This window comes from Manis pentadactyla, chromosome X (assembly GCF_030020395.1).
Source record: "Manis pentadactyla isolate mManPen7 chromosome X, mManPen7.hap1, whole genome shotgun sequence".
Classification (NCBI taxonomy): domain Eukaryota; kingdom Metazoa; phylum Chordata; class Mammalia; order Pholidota; family Manidae; genus Manis; species Manis pentadactyla.
The window spans coordinates 17721052-17745138 of NC_080038.1; the positions used below are offsets into that span (position 1 = coordinate 17721052).

General features: G+C 37.9%; 1 pseudogene; it reads left to right on the top strand.

Moving 5' to 3' along the window:
* Positions 1-1651: 1651 nt before the first annotated feature.
* On the top strand, positions 1652-23347 carry LOC118926173 (40S ribosomal protein S7-like; annotated as a pseudogene).
* Positions 23348-24087: the final 740 nt, after the last annotated feature.

Consider the following 24087-nt stretch of genomic DNA (forward strand, 5'->3'; position numbering starts at 1 on the left):
TGCATTTGCCAGGTGACCTGTGGAGCAGCCTGCTGGGGAAGAGTAAATAAAGGGAGAGCTGACCATTTGGTCCCAGGAAATGACACCTTGGCTTCCCTGATGGGAGTTCCTTTGATTTGCTTTGGTGGAGGCCATCCTTCTCCATCTGTGGTGATTTCAGCAGGGATCCATACCGTGTACAGCAAACAGCAATGAGCAATTATCTCACTCTAGCAAAACAATGGGAAAGAGCTTAGGAGAAGAGGAAAGCTTAACTTGCTCCATGCAACCGACCAAAACTATGACTAGCATGTTTGTTCCACTCAAACCTGTGCTCCTGCCTTGGATCCCAAAGCTCCAGAGATGCCTTCCTGTTCAATTCATATTTTGTTCCTGGCTATATTTATAAACAAATAAAAGGAATTTCTGATTCTAGGGCATGCAATCTAAAGAATAAAGGGGTCTTTTGTGCCTTAAGAAAAACAACTCAGTGGAGCCACTAAGAGTTAAAAACGATAAGACCCTAATTTCTAGGTCAGTTCATAGTGTAATGAATATTATGGATTAAAATCCTTATTGATTCAGATGTTACAGAACTTATTCAGTGAGGTGATGGATGGATAACTGAAAAAAATGTTATCCCAGATGAAATTTTCAAATGGAATTATATATTTCTTTAAAGAATTCACACATAATCAAGCTACTCTAAAACATTCAATTATACTAAGGTTCCAGAAAAAAAAATAATATGAGAGAGAGGGATAATAACCCTTTCAGGTGATACATTTTGGCAATGTGACATGGCCTAGAGAAGTCCGGTATGTGGCTTTATATATATAAACACGTATTACATAATATGTATTACATATGTATTTCTACTTATTGCTTAAATAAAAATAAAAATAATAAAGTATTGTGTGTTTATTCTTAGAAGGCATTATCCTAAGTACTCAGGAGTTACAAAAATGAATATATTTTGTCTTGAATGAGATCACTGAACTATTGCGGATGAAAAATATACATGAGCACATTCAAGAGGAACCACAAAAAGCATTTGGTTGCTGGCTGTGTCTCACAAAGCTGCTTTGTCCCCATTCATAACTTCCTCAATACTCATTAGTTCAAGGAGCCATGGGAAGGTGGTGAATATGGTGTTACCTATTTTTCAGTGCACATCATCTGACCATCTAGTCACTGCTTAAATGACTTGCATTTTAAATTTTTGTCTGCAGAAAACATTAGGAAAAAATAAGAAGAATTCAATTTAGCAGAGATCTCTTTCTTGTTTTATTTTCTATTCCTAGTATTTTGTATAGAGAAATTGAAGGGAAAAAATCAAATGATCATAATACTGGACACTAATTTTCGTTGCAATGTTTCTTACGAGGATGAATAGCTAATCACTGGAAGTACAGGAATGCGTGGGCCTTCGACTCCCAGAGTTACTGAGGATTTCACAGGACTTTCAGAACATGAGTATATGGCTCACTACACACAGTTGTGAGATTTGTGCACTACACAGATCTCGGGTGCAGCCCTCACAGTCTGTCCTGGGAATGAGAAGCCATGTATTTCTGCACTCCTGGAGGTTGCTTAACTGCATACCTTAATTTGGACTCAAATGTGAATGTTATCTAATAGAATACCTGGCCACTACATTATTTATATCCACATGCCTGAAAAGGCATCAAATGGCATTACTGTCATTCCATCGAACAATACCATTATAGCCTGCGGCTGTTCAAATGACAACCCCCTTTACAAATCTCTCAAGACTTCCCTCTCCCACTCTCCAGCTGCCATATTGTGCAAGGTAAGTTGGAAAGAGCCACGTGACTCCAATGTTACACCTTGCTCAATTCTAGTATGATTAGAGGCACTGGACCTATTACTATTTCATTAAAACAGACAACCATATTTATAGTCATATTCTACTACATGCTTGGAAGGAAGACAACAACCCAATTTGTAGTATGATGAAGAGGAAGATGCCCTTTATAAACACCATTTCATATTCTAGTTAAACATACACATTTGCTCCAGAAACTTCCAGGAAATGGATACAAAGTATGCCATACACATATTAAAGATGAGTTTGGGGAAGACTTTTTTTATTAATTCCTTTTTTCCCTGACTACTAGTAGTGTTTTATAATCTTTCAGTCCCTGTCCTCTTGTGACAGTCAACTTCTGACTGATGAGAGGAACGTTAGTACAGATGCAAAACACTGTTCAATACCCTGGTTTTTCCCCCTAATTCTGAAGTGGCATTTAAAGCCAGTATTCTAATCACAAGCAAGAGTCAGGCAGCTGCAAGATAGTTCCAAATAGGCTTGGGAAGATGTTATTTCTACCCTTTGGTATGGTACCAGTCCAGTAGTTTTCTGTTCTCAACAAGAAACATAATCTACTAACCTAGTGGAAGCCTTTGAAACATGGTCATCTCCATGGAGCATGCCAAGGGTAAAGGACACAGGTCATAAGTCCATCCAAGCAATTTCCCTGGCCAAGCCTAATTTCAGGCATGTTGCACAGGTATATTTTTCAGCCTTGTCTTGTCCTTATTTGGTCCTATCATTAGGAACTTCTCAAAATACATAAATAGCTGAGGGATCAAAATTCTCCAAGTCCACCTTAAAAATCCATGTTCCAGGGTTAGCTGATGAGTCTTCAGTTGGGTCACCAAGGGATATGAAATGGTCTGAGATAATGTGGACTCTCAGGAAGCAAAGGGAACTCAGCAATGAACAGTTGCAACTAAGGAGGTTCAAAGAAAGCAACTGAGACCTGCTACCTGGAATCCTTGTCAGAAATGAAATTACTTGGTGTCATGGAAAGAGGGGTTGTCTTAAAGATAGAAAAATTTGTTTCAAATCCCAGTTCTGCTACTTATTACCTGGATGCCTTTAAGCAGACCACTAAAACTCTCAGACTCAGTTTCTTCAGCTATAACATTGGGATAATTTTTGTCTTGGAGGTCCAAGATAGCAGGGTTATTGAGAGGAAAAATTAGACCATAAATGTAAATGTGTTTTGTGAGCAACAAAGAACTATACAAAACTCAGGAATTCATTTTCTGGGAGATATCAGTCAGAGGACGTGAAAAAAATATCCCTGAAGTGGAGTAATAATAAAATGTGACCATACTGGTAGGAAAAAAAAGAGAAAAGATTTAAAAGAAAAATCAAGGTTACTAATCATTCCCACTTCAAGACATATGATGAGCACATCCATATCTTCAATCACAATGGAGTCAATACAAAGACTTTATAGAAACCATTTTCTCTTATTATTTGTAAGCTTTTTTACCCACTAGTGTTTAGAAGAAGCTATAATTTCTTAAATAAAGTCTGTCTGTAGCACAGACTGTTGCCTACTACTGCCCATTCACTCTTGTTCATAGCAAGCCTTGTGTTATAGATGGCAGCAATAGAGGAAAGCAGGAAGAGGGGGTGCTATGGAGGTATAGAAAGAAAGGGGGGTAAGAGGGAGGGAGGAAGCCTGTAACAGCCTACTACAAATAGTGGTAGCCAGTGAGATGGAAGCAAAAGTCTCCAGGTGGGACTTCTAGGGACTCTTAAAGGGGACTAATTCAAGTGGTGTGACCTGTCTTTCCTTCTTCTAGGTGTCTGGAACATGGAACACTGAAGTTGCAACAGCCATCTTTTGCAGATGGAAGCTGAGAACTAAGGTGGCAAGGAAAGTGATAGCAAATGCTGGTGAACCCAGCATACCTGTTCTGGACTGCAACCCCCAAGCTTCCATTTTCACTCTTACTATAGTGATAATGTACTATCCAGACTTTACTGTATGATAAAGGTTTAAAATTCATTAGTAAGGTCCTATTTCATAAAACCAAGCTTGGGTCAAATAAGATCTCACATCGTTACATCCAAGACTATTTCACATCAAACTCCTTGTTGCATTATCTTAATTAAAATCCATAAGAGTTTTGTTTTTCTTTTTTTAGTTCCATATTCCGGGCAAAGCAGAACACATTCTATTGGCTTCTACAGGAATTAATGTTGCCAAGACAGCTGGAGAAGACTATGAAAGCCCGTTGGGCCTTGCAGTCAAGCTTTGTGTGTACTTAGGGAAAACAGCTGAGAACTCCACATCCTGATTTACATAATAAGGACAAACTTGCATTTCCAAGCCACACTTAGTTCAAGCACCCAGTCTTCATATAGTGATAACAATATCTAGTAGTAGCTAGTCCAATTTCTTCTCTAAATATTTATGCCAGATTTCAGTGGGAAGCTACTCATCATACAGGACCAGAATTAGTTTAAACGCACCAGGGAACTAAGCCATAGTCCCACTCATTTTCAGACACAAGAGCATCATTCTTATTGTGATGAGCTGGCATCTGTGTCAACAGAGTACAAATTATTCTATTTTTTTTTCTATCTCCAAAGGGATGTCATTGCATACATAGGATTTCTAATTTAAATTATTTAAATTTGGATAAATCAAGTCACTTGCAGAATACCTCACCATTCTGCCTTTGATGGAAGGAATTGGAATGAACATCACTCTTTTCAAACTCAAAAGATCTTTTAAGACTGAAAGAGCATCTCATTGTTTTATCCCCTAAAACATGCGGCACTCTGCCTGTACATACATTCAGTAAAAGTTGGCTCAATTGAATTCACTCAATTGTTCAGCATGTTTATGGGGTGACTTGAGAGGCAGACATGACTTAAGGATACAGAGAACCTCAGAGTTCTGCCATTCACGACCACAAAAACTGGCATTTATCAATCTCTCTACACCTTGGTTTCTCATTAATAAAAACTCAGCAACATATTTTTTGTCCAGCCCATCTCTTGGTGTCATTGGGTGGGTCAAATAAGGTAAATGCCTATTATTTTGTAACATACTGTTTTTTTTGTAAGGTATTATTTATTATGTGTGTCTCTGTGACAATGTTTTTCCCTTTATTTAGCCCTAGTGAATGTTTGCTTTGTTTGTGAAATCATATCCTTCAACCAAGTACTGCCTTGCAGCAGTGGCACTACGTTCATCCGCCCGAGCTGAGTTGCAGTCACTTATACAGTGGTGACCTTCTAGCAGTACAAAGGAATTCGGGCTTCCTCCTTACATAGTTACCTCTTCTTTCATATGTCAATCAGCTCAGAGACAAAGTAGGGATATCCCAAACATCTTCTGCAGAGGCCCTTAGCATCAGCAATTTAAGATCGCCAGCCTTAAGGGGGAGAGATGGGGGCGGGGCACCTATGTGGGTTCCCTGACCCCCACATATGACTGTTTCATAAATGAATGTAAAAGCGCTCTGTAAACTGAGTATCTAGAGCTGTGGGAGGTTTCTTCTTGGGCTACATGTAACCCGTATGTCTTTGCTTGACATGTCGAGGGGTTTGGAACACTGGCATACCCATATGCAAATGTGAAAGCAAATCCCAAAATCAAAAACAATTTTTATCGGGATTAGAAACCATCTGGAATTATCAGCAACATAGAAAACACATGAACTGTACTTAGCTTCCACATATTCTAAATTAAAGGCCTTACTTTAAAATTTTGGCTAGAATCAGAAACAATAATATGACTCAGAAAATCATAGAAATGAATCCCTGAACACCACAACTGGTCTTTCTGAGTCATTTGAAATATGCCAACCAGCTCAGATCAGACTAAAACCCATCAGCAATACAACAAATGTATGGTCTGTGACACTATGGATACCCACACAAGAATAACGTAAAGAAATACAATCCTGTGGGGCCTCCAGGAGCTTAATTAAAATAAAATTAGGAAAGGCAGAAAAATATTTAAGACTGTTCCTCCTCTCTCATTTTTCCATGGGGAAACACCAAAAATTAAAATTGTGCATCATCTTAATAATTGTTTTATTTAACATTTATCGAGCATGAGTTAATATAAAGGATCAGATTACTCATGGGAGTCAGAGGTATTACTCTGTAATATTCTTTACTAGTAAATTCAAGAATGCATGCACTCAGAGAATAGGTGAAGCAGAGAGAGCATCAGGGCATGGAATACAGTCTTCCCACATCAGAGATGCAGTCTGACCTGCGTTCCAAGATGAGGTCTCCAAGTTGGGTGTCCTGTCACCTCATACAGCAGGGCATATTTTAGGTTATGAAAACACCTCCATTTACAGCCAGATAGTCACATAGCTTACAGGACATTCTCCAGAGAGCCATGACCCATAAATCCATGGACGTGTTTACCAAAGGCAATCCTAACCCAGAGATGCCCAGCAGCCCATGGCCACGACTTCTCACAAACACCATTAGTCTGTTCACCAGCTAGCTTATTAGCAAGTTTATAAGGAGATCAGCCCGAGTCATTTGCCTTCTTGCTGTCTCATGACTGCTCCCCCCAGTAATGAGAGAGAAATGAACTGAATTGCAGGCCAAATTGGTGAACCCCTTCCTGCCCAGAACATCCATTATATTCCAGGTACAATTCCTAAATTCTTTGCATATGTTACTTCATGGAATCCTCTCAACTCCATGAAGTAAGTACTATCATTCCATTTTCCAAATGAAGAAATTCAGGCAAGAAAAGCTAATACAACTTGCTGAAAAATCCCACAGCTGGAATGCGGCAGAGCCAGGATTTAAGACCTAACACTTTGGCTTCAGATTGTTTTCTAAGACATGATATGATTCACTTCTGGAATTCTAAATCTTTCTGGGATCTCTCTTTTGAGACTTATATTACATACTTAGGATTAAGAAGGACAAAGATTCTATAAGCTGGTTTTTATATCTTCAACTGTGGTGGATTAAAGATGGATGACAATTGTTTTACTTTCGTCCCACTGAGACGGGGTCTATTTCCCCAACCCTTGCATCTGTCCAGGCTTCTGCCTGTTTTCGCAAATAACAAAAATGGTGGAAGTGACACTGTACTACTTCTTGACCTAGCCTTAAAGAGGCCTGACAGCTGCCACCTCTGTCTCTTGGTGCGCTGAGCCACCACAGAAGAAGTGTGACTACTGTGATGGACAGACCATGTGGCGGGGCACTGGGAATGGAAAGGGAAAGTGGCGCAGCTGAGCCCATGTCTCGGGACATCCCTGCCAAGGTGTCAGGCATTAGTGAAACTGTCTTGTACCCTCCAGACCAGACCAGCTAGTGGCTGAATACCACTGCGTGACCTCAATCAACAACAAGTCGAAGAATAATCCAGTGAAACCAGAATTGCTGACCCACAAAATGATGAAAATAGAGACACGGTCTCCCATTCCCCATAATACGCCTGGGTCATGGAAAGAGAATCCCTAGAATGGTATGAACTGCTGGGCCACAAGAAAAAAATGAGAAAATAAAGAAAACAGGGGCCTCTTCAAAACAGCCTTATTTAAATTTTGGTTTTTTTAATAACAAAAGTGAACATGAAAAGTTGTATTTAATAAATGGTATGCTCTTATCTTAAAAGTTAAGGGCATTCGAAGGTCTAAGAGGTCAGGAAGATTACTTCATAAGTTGCAAAATGAGTTTGCAAGAGTCCAGAGCACAAGTAATGAGCGTGGGTGAGAATTTTGAGAGGGTCACATGTTTGTGTTTTCAAAGGAAAACTGTGTGGGTGGTTTAAATTACACCAAAGCACATTTAAATTTCTGCAGCTATGTTAATATTAACCACATCTATACTGTGCTAAATTTCCCAAAATGAAAGTGTCCAAATCTTTCTGTGTAGGAGCTGTGTGTACTGCCTCAAGGCTAATGAAGCTACCGGCCTCTCTCATGCCTAAACATCCATGACCTTCATCAATTATGGGCCAGAGAGTTCAAGCTAACTCCTGGCCTTGCATATCCTAGCAGCACAGTTCTCACTGCTATTCTTCCTCTATGACTTTTTTTTTCCTTTCTCTGCCTGAACTTCTTTTTCTACCTCTTTCCAATACACAATAGCCCCTATACTACATATGCATGTGCACATGTACACCCCACACACACATACCACAGGGACATACAATGCAATACCAATGGTAACAAAAGGGACAAGGATCATTCTTTCAGCCCTGCATCTAGTATTAAAGCCATCAGACATGCTTTCAAAATGTTACGTCCCTAAGCATTTACATCTATTATTAATGGCCCAATCTCTCTTCCTTAAAAACCTTTAGCTCCAAGATGTCACATACGTTAAAGATAAATCTGACCTATTGAAATATGAAAATCAAGCAGATTGACCATTAAATTGAACATCAACACAACAAACCAGAAATGTTTTATAAATGTTACTTACTGGATAAATTATCTGTTCATTTATCCAGCTGACATTTACTATGTATTTTCAATTTGCCCAGCACGAGCCATGTCATTCTGTCTGATATGCTGCTCACAACAGCCCTGTGAATTAGGTATCATTTTATCCATTTGCCAGATGAGGAAACAAAAACTCCAAGAGTGTAAATGGCTTATACAAAATTACAGAGATACTCTCCAGTAGTAACCAAGATCATGGCCCTATTTTATATTCACTCTCTTTTTAATATGTCCAACTCAAGCCCAGTTCTAGCTAGAGATTTGTTCCTCATAATTGCAAAAGATTCCATTATTCACAGAAAAGGAAAAGCCAGTCTTTAACAAGTTTACATGATTTTATGACTTTAAAGAAGCCCCACTACAGACCAGAACTAGGCCCTCTGATAACTATGATGTTAGGTCATATTCATATTAACTACTAAGTTAAATATGGGAAAATATCAGTATGAAAGGCAAACTTTTATTGTATATCAACGTTATGATACATGTAACAAAATAAACCCTGCAATGAAGTGCTATTTTACAGGAGACCAAGAAGTGCTTCAGTAGCTGAAGCTATTGATGTCTCATCCACACCCTTAGGGCCCCCTCAGAAGTCACCTACAGCTTTGTGGATAGTTCCTCTACATGCCAGCACCTGTGTCACTCAGTCCAGGGAATTTTTCTGGCTACAGGAGTACGTTCAACACTCTTAACTTGAAGAGCTGAAGAGTTTAGGACCCCCAAAGCAATTCTTAACCAATGAGAGATAGGAGTTGGCAGGTAAATATCCAACCTTTCTACCCTTCAGTAAGACAATTCCAGGGTGTGTTCTCCACAGACATTAACAAGCTCTGGGTGGGACTGAGACACAGTCACTCACAGTAGTAACCTGTGTACCCATTATTGTAATATACCCATTAGAGCTCTTCCCCCTTACTGTCTCACTTGCCCACATGTTGCAAGACTTCCTGAACCCATCTCCCAAATAAATTGCTTATTCTCTAAAGCAGATCACATTTTCTAAAGATAGCTGCATCAGTATATCCCATCCCACATATTTTTCTTATAATGTGACATTGACAGTCTTCCATCAAAAGAGGTGGAGTATATGTCCCTTCCCTTTGCATCCAGGAAGGCCTATGATTACAGCAGAAGAAACACAATGCGACAGCTCAGCCTAGGTCATAATAGGCAGTAAAGCTTCTACCTGGCCTTTTTGAAAGGCTCACTCTTGGAATCCAGCCACTGTGCTATGAGCCAAGCAAGGCCATAGTAGATGGCTGCAGTCAATAGCCCCAGCTAACTTTCCAGTCAGCAGCCGACATCAATATCAAGACATAGGAGTAAGTGTTCAAATGATTCTAGCCCCCTGGCTAGAAGTCAAGTAGTGCAGGAGAGATGTTCCTTCCAGCCATGCCTAAATTACAGACATGTGAGTAAGGTAAGTGCCACCACTGTTATAAGACACCAAATTTTGGAGTTGTTTGTTACTCAGCAGTAAGTAACTAGAACATACTAAAATTTTTGTCTCATACTCAAATTCTGCTTTGGGAGGAACCCCAAATTAAGACGGGGAGGGCCCAAGGTCATTCAACTAGTAACCAGCAGTAAGTGCACATGAACTCAAACTGCCTACTCAAAGCCCCTGCCGTGTCCACTATACTCTACCACCTAATCATTGAGCCAAGTAACTATTTGGTCTCTTAAATGTAGAGACCCCAGCATCTCTAAAAGAGGAAACAAGATGGAACTGTGTTCCTCAGTGTTCTTGTTATGTAATAGATACTAAATATGAATACAAAATAGTCCCGAATGATCATGCCTCAATTATTTCCACTGCTCTTAATGCCACATTCCAAGTCCTACCCATTATTCTAGATACTTCTGCCAGTTCCAAACCAGGAGAAAACTTAAAAGGACATTACTGCAAGGGAGGAGAAAAATATAAATAGCTAATTATAGGCTTTAATGTTTTGCTTTTCATCAGAGTATTCTCAGCTGAGCAGTAAAAACTAGGCACATTTTCAAGAAATTTCAGATGAAAAAATAAAAAGGCAAATAGTGATTCATCTAGATTTCTGCCCCATACAGTGTTTAGAATTAATGTTGCTAACAAAAGAATACAGACATGGAAACATAATGTATATTCTAAAGGAAATTTCACTCAATATACTTTTTTTAAGAATAGAGATGACTAAAAATTAATCTGCAAAGATGAAATCCAAAATCTGACCCAAAATTGTAATTCTCACTATTAAAATAAAATTAAAAGGGAATTTCAAAATTGTTCTATCCTAAGCATGTTACCCACCACATTAAATCCACCTCAGCACGTTCAAATAAAGACCTGCTAAAGGAATTAGCACATGGAAAGAATAAATCTCTATTTCCTTAAAGTTCTCTGTAGCATTATGAACACAGTACTTACCAGAGGTTAAGTACAAGAACATCAGTTTCAAAGAGACAAAGCACCAACTCTATCAAACCCTTAAGTCTGTCATTGTGACTTTGTAAAACATGCCACGGCAGCTATTTCAGTGGATATATCTAACCTAACTGGATTTCTTTTGACAAAATTTATTTACTGAAATAAGATCTCTGCTTTAACTCCATCGCTCAACCTTTGGCATTGGTCCACTGCACCCATGATTAATTTAAGACTCAGCTGGTATTTTTCTTAAATATGTTTGCTTAATAAAATATACCTTCAAATTAGTTCCAGGCTCACTCTTCCATTTTGAAACAAAACAATGATCAGTAAGATAGATCTTTGTAAAATGTTAATGGATTTCAACCAAATCTAGTTAGAGGTAGAGTTTGAGAGAAGAAATTTCACTAAGTGACATCTGGCCCACTTACCTGTTTATCAGCAGTGATGAAAACAGTACTTCAACATACACAGCTAATTTCAAGAATCATTAATTAAGCACTGAATCTCCTAGAAGGTATGAGATATACAAAATGAATCCTCGGTCAGCCTAGGAACTTGCTTTCTATTCGGTCAAGGATATTGTTCAGAGTGTCTTGTGAGACACAATCTAAAGTATTAAAATCTCTTTCAGAAGCATGCGATTCCACAACCGTTCCTAAGATCTTTGAGGCAAGGATTTCTCCCATAGGAGAGGGCTTAGCTCATATCCAGAAGACACAGACACTTTTTATACCATTACTATTGTTTTCCTGGCTCCCTCTAGAATTTTAACATATCTGGACTGTTACGAGATTCAGTGCATTTAAATTTCTTATCTGGGCCATGGCAGCAGAGTAGTGGGGAATAGCATCTAGGAGGTAGAGGCTTATTAATGGTGGTTATGATCTTATGACCTACAGTTAATGCACACAGGGTATGTCTGCCTTTCCTCCATTGTAAATAGGGACAATCATTTTGTGTACTTCTCATAGGTTTATTTTGAGAATCAAATGTTGGTAGGAATTATGCATAAATGATGAAGTCCTATACAACCCTACTACAGCACCTATCAGTTAGCTGCCTGTCCCCTTAGACAACTGGCATTCATTGTATCAATGCACCCTCAACTTGGAGGGACCTTGGGGTCTTGTAACCCAATCTCTACTCAATGTCAAAATCTCCCTAGCACATCAGTCCCAGCAAGAAGGAAATTCCTGCTGTGAAAGGTCTGTAATTTCTGGACCCACAGTCCTTAGGGCATTGGCAAGCAGCCACTACAGCTGGGGAGGAGACCTCTCCAAGCTTTTATCTGGTTGAAGCAAGAAGCAATAGGCAAAGGAGACAACTAAATATGAAAACTGTTGATCTCTCTTCCTCTCCCGTTCTAGCTTTACCCTCAAAGTCATGACTGTAATACAAATCTCAGGAATCATATTTTTTCATCATTCAGCACTGGCCCTGGTGCATAATAGGGGTTCAATATATTCTAAATGTTAAAAAGGTAAAGTGAAGGTCCTTCTACCCCTCCAACTGTTCCTTCAGACTCTAAGATTCAGAACCCCTTTAACAGGAGACAGAGGCTAAAATATAAATACTAAAATGAGAACAAAAAGTTCAAAATGAACATGAGACCTCAAGAGTTGACTTCTTAGGATAACTTATTTCTGTCACAAAAAGTAACTGGTATCAGACACTTTTTCCTGTTGAATAATGGAGAAAGGTTTGGAGCATAGCAAAGGAACTAGTTGAATTGATCAGTTTTACTTTTTATTTAATTATAATGCAGTTCAGAATAATATGAGGTGGGATTCTTTTAGAAAGGAGGTTGGGTTTTTGTTGGTGCTGAGAAAAGATAGAAAGAGAAGAGCAATGAGGTAGACAGAATTACAAGGAGGAAAAAAAGGATAGTACCACAGGAAATGGTCTGCAAGAAAGCAACAGCATCTTCCTTCAAGACTAATAATGTGCTAACCTCCCAGGAACATATCTCCAGGAGAATTAGAGAAAAAGGCATGGATATTGCATGGAACTCACCAAGGAACACTAAGCAATACCTCTGGAAATGCAGAGAGATCAATGCAACGTCTAAGTGCTAGAAGTGTCTCTTGGCTGAGGCTCCAAGTGGTAATCCATAGCAAGAAGAATCCTTTTTTCACATCTCACCATTCTCCTTCCCTCCTTACTCACATTTCCTCCTTCCCTTGCCTCCTTCATCAGTGAATGTGAAATCCATATATTTCCCTTTACCCATGTCCGTCACATTTGGAACAGTGGGAATGAGACACAGTCTATCATTAGAAATAAAACTGTACTAAATAGTCACACCTACAACTGGAGATAATAGCCCAAGATGGTTCTCATTTTGCCCACTGACTCACCGCCCATCAGTCCACAGAAAGCCTATCTTAAATCTCCCTCTCCCTACACTCAACTCCCTGTGTAAAAGTTTCCTGAAGTATTATTAATGCTCTGACTTCTGGCTGTCAGCTGATTGGTTCAATCTGGCTTTTCTCCCTGCATGGAGCTAGAGAAGGGACAAGAGTACTTCAGAATAATGTGAATAAAGCCACAAAGTGAGAACCCGGAGCATCCACAAGCCAGACATGCACCAATGTGGATGAATTTTAGAAACATATTGAACAAAATAAGCCAGACCAAAAAAGCTACCCATGAGTCTATTATATATAAATTTCAAAGAGAGGCAAGGTGAACATACTCTTTGAAGCTAGGATGGTGGCAACCTTGGGATGGAAGGAAGTAATGACTAGAAGGGGATGTCTGGCACCCAGTGAGTGCAGTGTTCCATTTCTAGATGCAGTTGCTGGTTACAAATGTGTGTCCCTTTTGATAAAAATGCACATCCATCATTTATATGTATATTTTAATGAAGTCAAGTTAAGGAAATAAATAAATGGAAATCCAGAAGCATTTGAGATGTATACAAACTAACCTTAAAAATAGTTACAGTGAAACAAAATAATGAGATCAGATGCTAGCTGGATTCTCTGGCCTGTTGAATGCTCCAAGTTTGAAGCCTGCTTTGTCTTTGCTAAACACGGAAGCTAGCAAGTACAAGTCTGTAAGGACTCACAAGCATCCAACTGAAGAGTTTCTCCTGGAGATGATTAGATGGATTGAAAGAAAATAGTGAAGAGAATGTCTCACCGTGTAATTCAGTGCTATTTCATACCCTGTCTAGAGTTACCTAAAGTTATCCTTTTTTCGCCCTTGGATTCAGTGCCATGTGACCCACACTTTTATGAGAAACAATACACAACTTAGCTGGCTTGCTGAAGCAAGAGTTTCCTTCACGGATGCTATGCTCCATCTCCTTTAATCTTCAATCTCAGCTCATTTCTTCCCTGCCTGGCCACCTGAAGGTGCTATTTTGACATGCATACTCTATGCAAGCGTACGGAAAGAGGGTTTGATAACTTCACAAGTTCATTGGTCTTTTCTACATCTAAGTAAATTTGATTCAATATTTAAAAATGGGAAACACTGAATATGTCAAAATCAAATATAAAACTCAAAGGTATTGGCTGTAGCTGAGTCTTCCAAGTATATGAAAATGTTTTTTTCAGCATCTTCAAAAGAAAAAATGTTTTCTAGTTTAAATGCATCCACATATTTCCTCCTAACAAGTGGCTTTGAAACAACAGTAATTCAGTATTTTTCCATCTATTTATTCATCACTATGTTCTTATAAATAAGAGCTGGGTATAGAAAGGGTTATTTTTATTTTGTAACATTGATACATCCTTTTGTAGCTGTATGTCTTTAGGTATTTTGTCCATTTGGTTTCACAGTTGGTAAGGTTGTTAGGGGTTTGCTAACTCCTTGGTGTCTTTGATAAAAAGAGCAGTTTTTCTCATTGTGTAAATATTTTATTCTTGTTGGACAATGTTCAGAAAATAGAAGTTTAAATAAGTTAAAAATACAGAATATATATGTGAGAAATTAAGAATAGCTTGCATACGGTTTTTCAAAGCTAATTTACAAAGGTGGCAATTGATCCAACTACCCTCCTGTGGGGAGGTCACAGGTCTCTTTGCTCTTTGGTCTGCAGGTTTATGATCAAATCACCCCAATACTCACTGTCCAATCCCTGAGCTTCTCTCTGCTCAAGTTCAGCAGAGGTTAAGTATGTTAATGACAGTCATCTTCCTTTCCAGGGCATTAAAAGGTGGGGCAAGAGATAATATAGGGCTTCGAATCTAATTTCTACTCATGTTATATATCCCAGTCTTCAAAACTTTCTGAAAATATCAGGATCAGATACCTAAGGTAGCTGAGAAAACTTAATTTTATTGAAAGATAGAAGGGGAGGGATTACATATTTTGCTTTTTATCACAGTGGCTCCAATTTCTGGCTATTGAGTTGAACATCCTATAATTTGGTATATTCAGATTTTGTATTTTATACTACAGCTTGGAATATAATGGTAGTAACAATGCTATTTCTTTTTTAAAGTGTCTCTTTAAAAAAATCAGAACAGAAATAGCTCCAACTACCTCAAGAAAAAAACAAAAATATTATCTATAATATGCCACTAATTTGGAATTTTAAACAAAGAAAATGAAATTATGATTACAATTCTGGCTCAGTTCAAGGGAGAAAATCCTAATCAGAGCTGCCAATGGTCAAATGGGCTTTGTTGTGGATTAATGAGTTCTCTGCCATGAAAGAAACTCAAACCAGGCCTGTAGATCCATTTTCTATAAATGTGTTCTGATGTTTCTACAGAGTGAAAGACAGAATTGAATGAAGGCTCTTGCTTTCTCAAATCCAAGTTCTACAGTACCCAGTGGAGCTCCCATCAAGACCCCAGCTCCTCTAATATGTCACACAGCCCTTCTATAGCATGGTGAAAGTCATGATATACAGTAGAGTGGGTCGTAAGGACAAAGGGTCATTTACTATAGATTTCTATATAGATTGGTCAGTGACCCAGCTTCTCAGCTTTTACTTTGACCCCAAGAGAAGTTTGAATGGGTCACTCTGCCCCCATTCCTCACTTCTTCATAGGAAAGTAATATTCCAGAGAAGTAGAATGCAACCTCCTTTGCTACCTCCTTAAAAAGACAAAACAGGAATTCAGAACTATTCATCTATAATGTAACCAGCAAAACGGTAGAAGCATTAGATTTAGACACTGCCTCTTTACATTTAGGCCAATTCAACAGACCAAAAGGCATAAAAATCTTACAAACTGACTTTGAATTGTAGAAACCACTGGATCTATGTTCTTAAACTGCAGTCTCCAACCTTCTGTGATCATGCATAAAATGTATGCATTCACTCACTGAACAGATGTCTACTGAGCACCTACTATGTGTTAGGCATGCTTAGGGGTTAGCAAACTTTTTCTATAAGGGGCCAAATAGTAAATGGTCAGCTTTGCAAGCTGTATGGTCCCTGTCACACCTACTCAATTCCCCTGTTATAATGTAAAAGTAGCCACAGGCAATCCACAAATGAATGTGTATGGCTATGTTCCAATAAAACATTATTTACAGAAATAGGAGGTAGGCTAGATGTGGCCTATAGGCAGTAGTTTACCAACCCTCGGTCTTGACCCTTGAGATATAGCAATGAACAAAACAGAAAAAACCCTTCCTCATGGAGCTTATATTCTAATGAAACCAGTAAAAAAAAGTTAGCATGTACTCCAAATATATGTACATGCATTTATTTTTAAATTCTATGCGTATAATAGCATATAAACACATTGCATGCATTACAAAATTTATGCAATACACTAAATTATAAAACAAGTATTAAACAGATTAAAATAAATCTCATTTTAATTTTTTCATACTTTTATTATTTTTTTCACATTTTCACTAAAATTCTCACTACTATTATATTTTGGTGAGAGCAATATTTTTTTAAATATTGGTTTAACATTTTGGGAACCAATTTTAAGCCAGTTGTTTCAGATATAATGGCTGTCACAGTGAAAAATTCATCTCACAAAGATACGTAACTCCAAATAGGAGAATTGTATTATTGGCTGTGCTTCTGAAACCATAATTACCATTTATAAATCTCATCCTCCAATTATGCAAAGAATTTCATTAAATTTTTGCCTTATATATTTATAGCTTCTGCAGTGTAAATGAGTTGTGACTGCCAACTAATTGGAAGGTAAATATTGGAAGGTAAATAAACATTTGTTGACTGACTGAATAAATGAATAAAAATTCATTGAAAGCATTTGAAAGATTTTTAGGGATGTCTCAAAATTGACATAAAATATGCTGATGAGTTTTTTTATATGTGACATACTTACATGGTTTTAAGCAATAACCTATTATTACTAAAATTTAAGGCACATAAACATATTACCTGACAGTACACTGGGGAAAGGAAGGAATACGGAGGTCACCGCCAAGCTCTCCGTGCAGTGGAATGCCATACTTCCCCAAAGGAAACTCACATAAATGATGTAACAAAGGACCATTCAGGAATCAGAACAGATGAAGGCTCCAGGGTCAATCCTTATGTTTAATATCAGTAAGGTTTTCTTTGGGTTTTTTATTTTAAAAATGTATAGGATCGAATGGACTCACTGATCACGTGGTACACCCTTTGGGGTGCTCTTTGTAAACAGTACTCTTCAGAGCTCTTTATTATGTCTGTAGTTTGCATTTGGAGAATGCCCTTTCCAACTCTGGTCTATTTGTATAGAATTTTAACCTATATTGTTGCATGTCACCAATTTCAGCAATCTAGCTCACCTTTGTGTACTCATTCTTGAGAGTAACAACTTCTTATCACAGCACACAAGTATAATGATGCAGAGAAAACTCACATTAAATGAATCTCTCATTCACACCTAACTCAATCACAACCACTTAGTTGGCAATTTGGGGTTTCTAACTTACGTGTGCTCCAGTCCAAAAGTTGAGAATCAGCAAGTTTTAACTATCTGAACTGTTTGGCAGAATCTTGAAAACTTCAGATGAACTTTAGCCAAGTTTTTCTGTCCTAATGAGAGGTTATTAATCAGTAGTATGTTTACAGTCATGAAAGGGCTGTTCAGAATTTTAATAAATGTCACCTAGAAAATTAACAAAAAAGTAATTAGGAAGATTTATTACCTGATTCCCTATCACCTTCATGGTCAAACCAAAGAAAAATGAAATAAAGAATGAGGATTACTAAAATCTGAAAATTTTATAAAGATGCCCTCAAAATCCTCCTCAAAGAGCCAGAGAATTTGGCACGAGCTCCTCCCTGATCAGCTAACACCTGTAGCATTTTTCAGAATGTTAAGTGTTTGTTAATTTCTCAACCCCTCCCTCCACTCTGGAAACAACTTTAGAGCAGGAAATTTTATCTTTTTATCTTCTTTGTGTCCACTATCACATAGCAGTGTTCAATTTTCATTTGCTGAAACTGAATAAAATGTTGTAGAGGTCTGAAGGCTATTTTAAATTTCCATGGTTCACGATCGAAGAAAACCTTAGGAAAGTGAACTTTATCTCGTGTTCCTGAAAAAATAGGTAGGAAATATTTCCTTCTTCATGTCACAATTTTGATTCAGTTAAACTGTTGTCTTAATACTCTTCTTGAAATGTATTTCACATAATTTCACATACATGAAGTTTAAAAATGTGAAATTAATTTGACCTACCTTCTTATAAAGGGAATAGTTAAAACTCATTATTTGGTAGTGATATGATCAACAGCATAAAAAACATCTAAACCAATCACAGACAAACTTGGAACTACTAAGAGTCCTGTAAAGTGACTAGATATACTATCAATAGACTTTTTCTTTATCAACAATAGCCAACTACAAAATACAATCAAGCATAAGATACCATTAACAAGAGCACCAAATTCTGTACATGTTCCAAGAATTAACTTCACCAAGAATACACAGGACTGCTAGAGAGGTTTTTGTTTTTAATTCAATGAAAGAACATAAAGGGAAATCTGAGGAAATGAAGAACATTAGCATTCCATGCTCTTGAAGGGATGATTTATTATAAAGATGTCAATTTTCCCAAAAATGACCTATAGTCAAACCAATTCCAAGCAAAATTCCAGCTGGATTTATTTTGATGAACTTGATAAACTTCTTCTAAAATGTGCACAGAAATGTAAAAGTCCAAAAATAGAGAAGACAACTTGGAGAAATATGACAAAGAGTAAAGAATTGCCCTATCAGATATTAAGATATACTAAAAGTCATAATAAATAAGACAAAATGGAGTTGGTGCAAGAACCAACAAACAGAGCAGTGGCACAGAAGAGAGAGTCATAACAGACCCATGTCCCTAACATACAACAAAGATGGTCCCATACACAATCCAAGAACAAAGAATGAACCAGTTAGTATACAGTGTTGGAAAACCCTTTTTGAGAAAATTAAACTGGATTCTTATATAACACCTTATAAGAGTTGGGCTCTAAGAGGACCAAAGACCTAAGTCTGAAAAGTAAACTATAAAGTAATGAAAGAGTAAAATAGCCTCATAACTTTGGAATGGAAAGGATTTAAACAAAATTCAAAAATCACAATCTATAAGGTAAAATGCTAGTGAATATTATCATATCAAAATGAGGAATTCTGTTCAATGACAAATTAAATAGATAGATGACAGAATAGAAGTACTTTATAATGTCTAAAATTGATAGGGACTACATCTGGACTATAAAAGAAGCACCCACCAAACAAGAACCCAAAAGCAAAATGGGGAAAAGAAATGAACAATTAACTCAAGAAGAAAGCAGTTAACTCAGGCATATTAAAAGATGCTCAAGCTCTCTAGCAATTAGAGAAATGTATACTTTATTAATGTCAGATAAGCAAAAATTAGAAAACTGGTATTCCTATTACTACTGTTGCATGACAAATTATAAAACTTAGTTGCTTAAAACAGCTACAGTCGTTTCATATCTCATGGTCTCTGTGGGACAAGGATTCAGGGAGGGCTTGGCTGAGAGGTCCCGGCTCAAGGCCAGAAGGTGTCTGGAGTTGGAGAACCTAGGAAATGACCAGACACCTCTCATCCTCATGTAGCCTTCTCCCTGTGGTCTGTCACATGAGCTGGTTAGGGATTCCTCAGAGAAGTCAGATGCCAGACATGGTCGCTCAGGGCTCCAGGGCAAGTGGTCCAGCAAGCAAGGTGGAAATAGAATCACCTTTTATAATCTGGTCTCAAAAAACCACATGGTTATTTCTGCCATGTTATTTTGGCCAAAAACACTCAACAAAAGCCTGCCCACATTCAAGGGGAGAACTGGACTTTACTTCTTGGTAGTAAATGGCAGATTTCTGTGCAGGATGGGAGACCCTGTTGCAGCCATCTTTGGAAAATGCAATGTGCCACAGCTGGATAATTCCAAGTGTTGGAGACATGTGGTAGTATAAAGGATGGACAGGTACAGATATTCTAGAAAACAATCTGCCAGTGCCTAGACAAATTAGGTCTATCTATATCATTTGATATTACAACTCTCACTTCTGGCTATATATGCCTGAGAAATTTTCTTATGTTGTATTAAGAGGTCATATACAAGGATGTTTATCACAACATTTCTTGAAGTAGCAAGGGAATCGGAGATAATCTATGTTTCATCACCAGAGGAATGAATAAGTGAAATGTGATTAATGCTTACAAAGGATTACTGTACAGCAGTTTGAAGCAATAGAGTAGATGTACACACAGTTAACATGAATAGAATATTAAAAACCATGGAGCTGAAAAACAGAATAAGAATTATAGTACAATATTATCAATATTTTTAATAAAATTTCATGCCCATGAAATAATATACTGTTCAAGAACACAAAGAAATGAAGGGTAGATCTCAACCAATTAAATGTTTGCTTAGTTGCAGGGAAGAATATTGGGGTAAAAATGAAGGAAAATAAAGAGATCAAGAAAACAAGACAGGGCCATTGCGTTGACCAAGGATGCACCTTGAACTGAGTATAAGTAATTCTAATTTAACATCTGATTTAATAATAATCTCTAAAAGCATAGTAAGACTAATTATACGAGGTAGGATTTTAGTCAAAAACCTTCTAGAAACTTATAGAGTGACACTTTGGCCAAGTTACAGATGTTTCTGTAGCTCAGTTTATTAATCTTTTAAAATTAATCTTTGAAATATAGTCAATGATTGGGGACCAATGAGAAATACATTTTCAAGCAGAAGTGGTTTCTCAGAAGTCTTCAATTAACATATCACATAGATGTCGCTTTAATTAGGACTAGAGCAAGAGTATGTGAAAAAAATGTATTTTAACAACACAAAGGTTCCTAGGAACCTTAGGAAAAAAAGAAATAAACAAGATTTCTTAAAAAAAAACCTTTCCAGTAAATTAAAACAGAGGTATGCAAAACAACAATACACATTTTGCATTAGAAAGGCATTGAAATGCCTGCCTATAGGGTAATGGGGTGCAGGGAATAATTCATTAACTAAGTTGTCACATCTACATTTAGATTATAAATTAGGCAGATAAATATTCTACCAAAATAATTACATTTCTAAGAGAAAAATTTTAATATTTTAACCATTATTCCTATTTATTAAAAGATTTTAATCTCTCTGATGTCTCAGGGATTGAAACTGATTTCATACAGTAATAAAACAACCATGGGTCCAATGGCAGAATGGTGGGAAATAGTCAAAGACAATTTCATTTCCTTGATATGACTTTGACATCTGAGTTCAGTGTTGGCTGACTGGTGTGTGCCTCTCCTTGCTTGGCATTCTCATTTAATAATGTAGTTACAGCTGTTAAAGTGGAGATAATGTCACAAGAGACAGAGCTAAAGCTCAACTAAAGTGCAATGAGAATATTAGCCCTTTGGGGTGCAAGAAATATTAAGAAGTCAACCAAGGCCCAACCAAGACTGCCACACCAAGATCCTTTACAGATTTAACAAAAGGCTGCTTTAATTTCCAACCCCCAGAAGACACCCTGATGAGACTGCAAAAGAAAAAGTGCCCTGTACCCCTTATCCTCTCCCATTCGGAACCTGAGAAAAACTGAGCAATTTGCATTTAACGTCTTTCTCAAGGTCACTGACAGCAACATTCGCTTATGGGTTTTTACTTTCTAGGACTCTGAATGGAAGGAGGGTGAAAAAACCATAGACCTGAGTTCCCCATATTAGTGAAATTCTAAAAAAAAACACCAAAAGCAACTGCAGCCCATTGGTCCTACGTGCCGATATCTGCACATTTGCGGAGGCTCCAACTGAACACAAGCCGAGAGCTATCCAGCAGCTCCAACTTATATGCCCAATCAAAATTTAACTTGTTGTGAGTGACCTCACACTTTGGGTTGTCTCTTTTTAAGAGATATTAATGTTTAATAGTTTCTCCAAAACAGCAAAATGAGCTGGTATAATGCATAAGGGAGAAATATATTTTTTAAATTTCCCCAAATAAAAAACCCAGTTTTCCACAAAAAGATAAACAGTTTACACACATTTTTCCAGTATGAATAATCTTATCTTCATTCCTTAACCTCTACTTGAATTTAAAAATGTAATGTATACAGTAGGTTCTCCTCAAGAAAAGAAGCGCCAAGAGGTACATGAAGAGGCATTCATTTTTCTCCTGGTTGGTAACTGCAATTAGAGGGGGAATTCCATTGATAATAATATGGACTAGCAATTATGTAGGAACTTTGGAAAGTACTTAACTATGTGCCAATGTTACCCCCTTTTTACAGAACCTCAGGAACTGAGATATGAAGTAACTTGCGCAAGCACAGAGCTAGTAAGTGGTAGAACAGGGGCTCGAACCTAAGGAGTCCAGCTCCAGAACCTGTACTCTTAAAATTCAATCTATTAAGAAAATATTTCCAGAAGATGGACTGAAACAATTGGCTAACGTTATTTTTTATGGTAAGCTTTGATTGGTCAATAACAGTCTCGATTTTTCCTTGTTTTCCATACGCACTGTCTGAATCATGTATCCCTTCCCGGAAAAGCTAAGGGAGCTCCTGTCCAGGAAGTTACTTAAAATTCTCAGGCTGCTCTTTCCAGGCCGGCACTAGCCAACCTATGTTGACTCTCTCAGCAAGGAGAAGGCCACGTTCAGTTCGAGCGCATAGATCATGAAGCCCAAAGGCGAGAAGCCAGATGACCTTGAGTCAGGCATCTCCCAGGCCTTCCATCAGCTGGAGATGAACCCGGACCTCAGGGCCCAGCTGCGGGAACTGAATATAACAGCAGCCAAAGAAACTGAAGTTGGTGGTGACCAGAAAGCTATTATAATCTTTGTTCCTGTTCCTCAACTGAAATCTTTCCAGAAAGTCCAAGTCTGTCTAGTACATGAATCGGAGAAAAAGTTCTGTGGGAAGCACATAGTCTTTATTGCTCAGAATAGTCTGCTTAAGCCAACTCGGAAAAGCCATCCAAAGAATAAGCAAAAGCATCCCAGGAGGGGATTAACTCCCAAATCTCCAGCCTTAATTCGTCCTTATCCCAAACCTTTGTTTTCCACATGTTCTCAGCTGCACTCTGACAGCCATGCACGGTGCGAACCTGGAGGACTTGGTTTTCACAGGTGAAAGTGTGGGCCAGAGAATCACATGAAACCAGATGGCAGCCGGCTTATACAGGTTCCTCTGGACAAAGCACAACAGAACAATGCGGAGCACAAGGCCACAACTTCTGAAGCTCACAGGCAAGGATGTTAATTTTGAATTCCCAGGGTTTCAGTTGTAAACAAAAATGGCCAAATAAAATATCACTCAAAAAAAATTCTCAGGCTTTAGTTTTCTTACCTATAAAGATATCACAGATCCACAATCCCTAATCCACAATTCCAAAATCCAAAATGCTCTAAAAACCAAAAGTGTTTTGTCAGTCAGCCTATTCAGCCTACCTGACTTGACCCCCTTTGACAGACTCCTCACCTTTCCTCCCCTGTCCTGCCCACTCTTATTTTGTGAAACCTTCTCTGGAGCCTCCTGCTCTTCCAAGGCTGAGCCAAGTGCTTCTCCTCTGTGCTCCCAGGAGCCTTTCAGGTTAGCTTTGGACTATGTGGGAGTGTGTCTTAGTCGGCTGCCTCCTCGACCTGCCTGTTTCTCCTCTCCTCATCTTTTAGTTAGAAATCAACCACAGTGCTCTCCTTAGAGACAAAAAATAAATAATCAAATTCAGGATTCAAGTTACCCAAGGTACACAAATTTTTAAGATATAGTAAGGCAAAACACCAACTTAGGAACCCTAATAAAGCATCCCTGGATGCAAGAGTACACATACAGGGAAAACCCGTATGTTTTGTCAAATAATACATAGTGGTTTTAGTTTGTAGCATGATTAACATGAAGACAATAAACTATCAGGTTTTGAAATTGTGAGTTTATTGTGGTGCTCAATGCCTTTTTATTTTTAAATACAGAGGCAAGCTAACTTCCTCTATTTTTACTAGGACACGGGCTCATAAGTAATGCTTATTCATA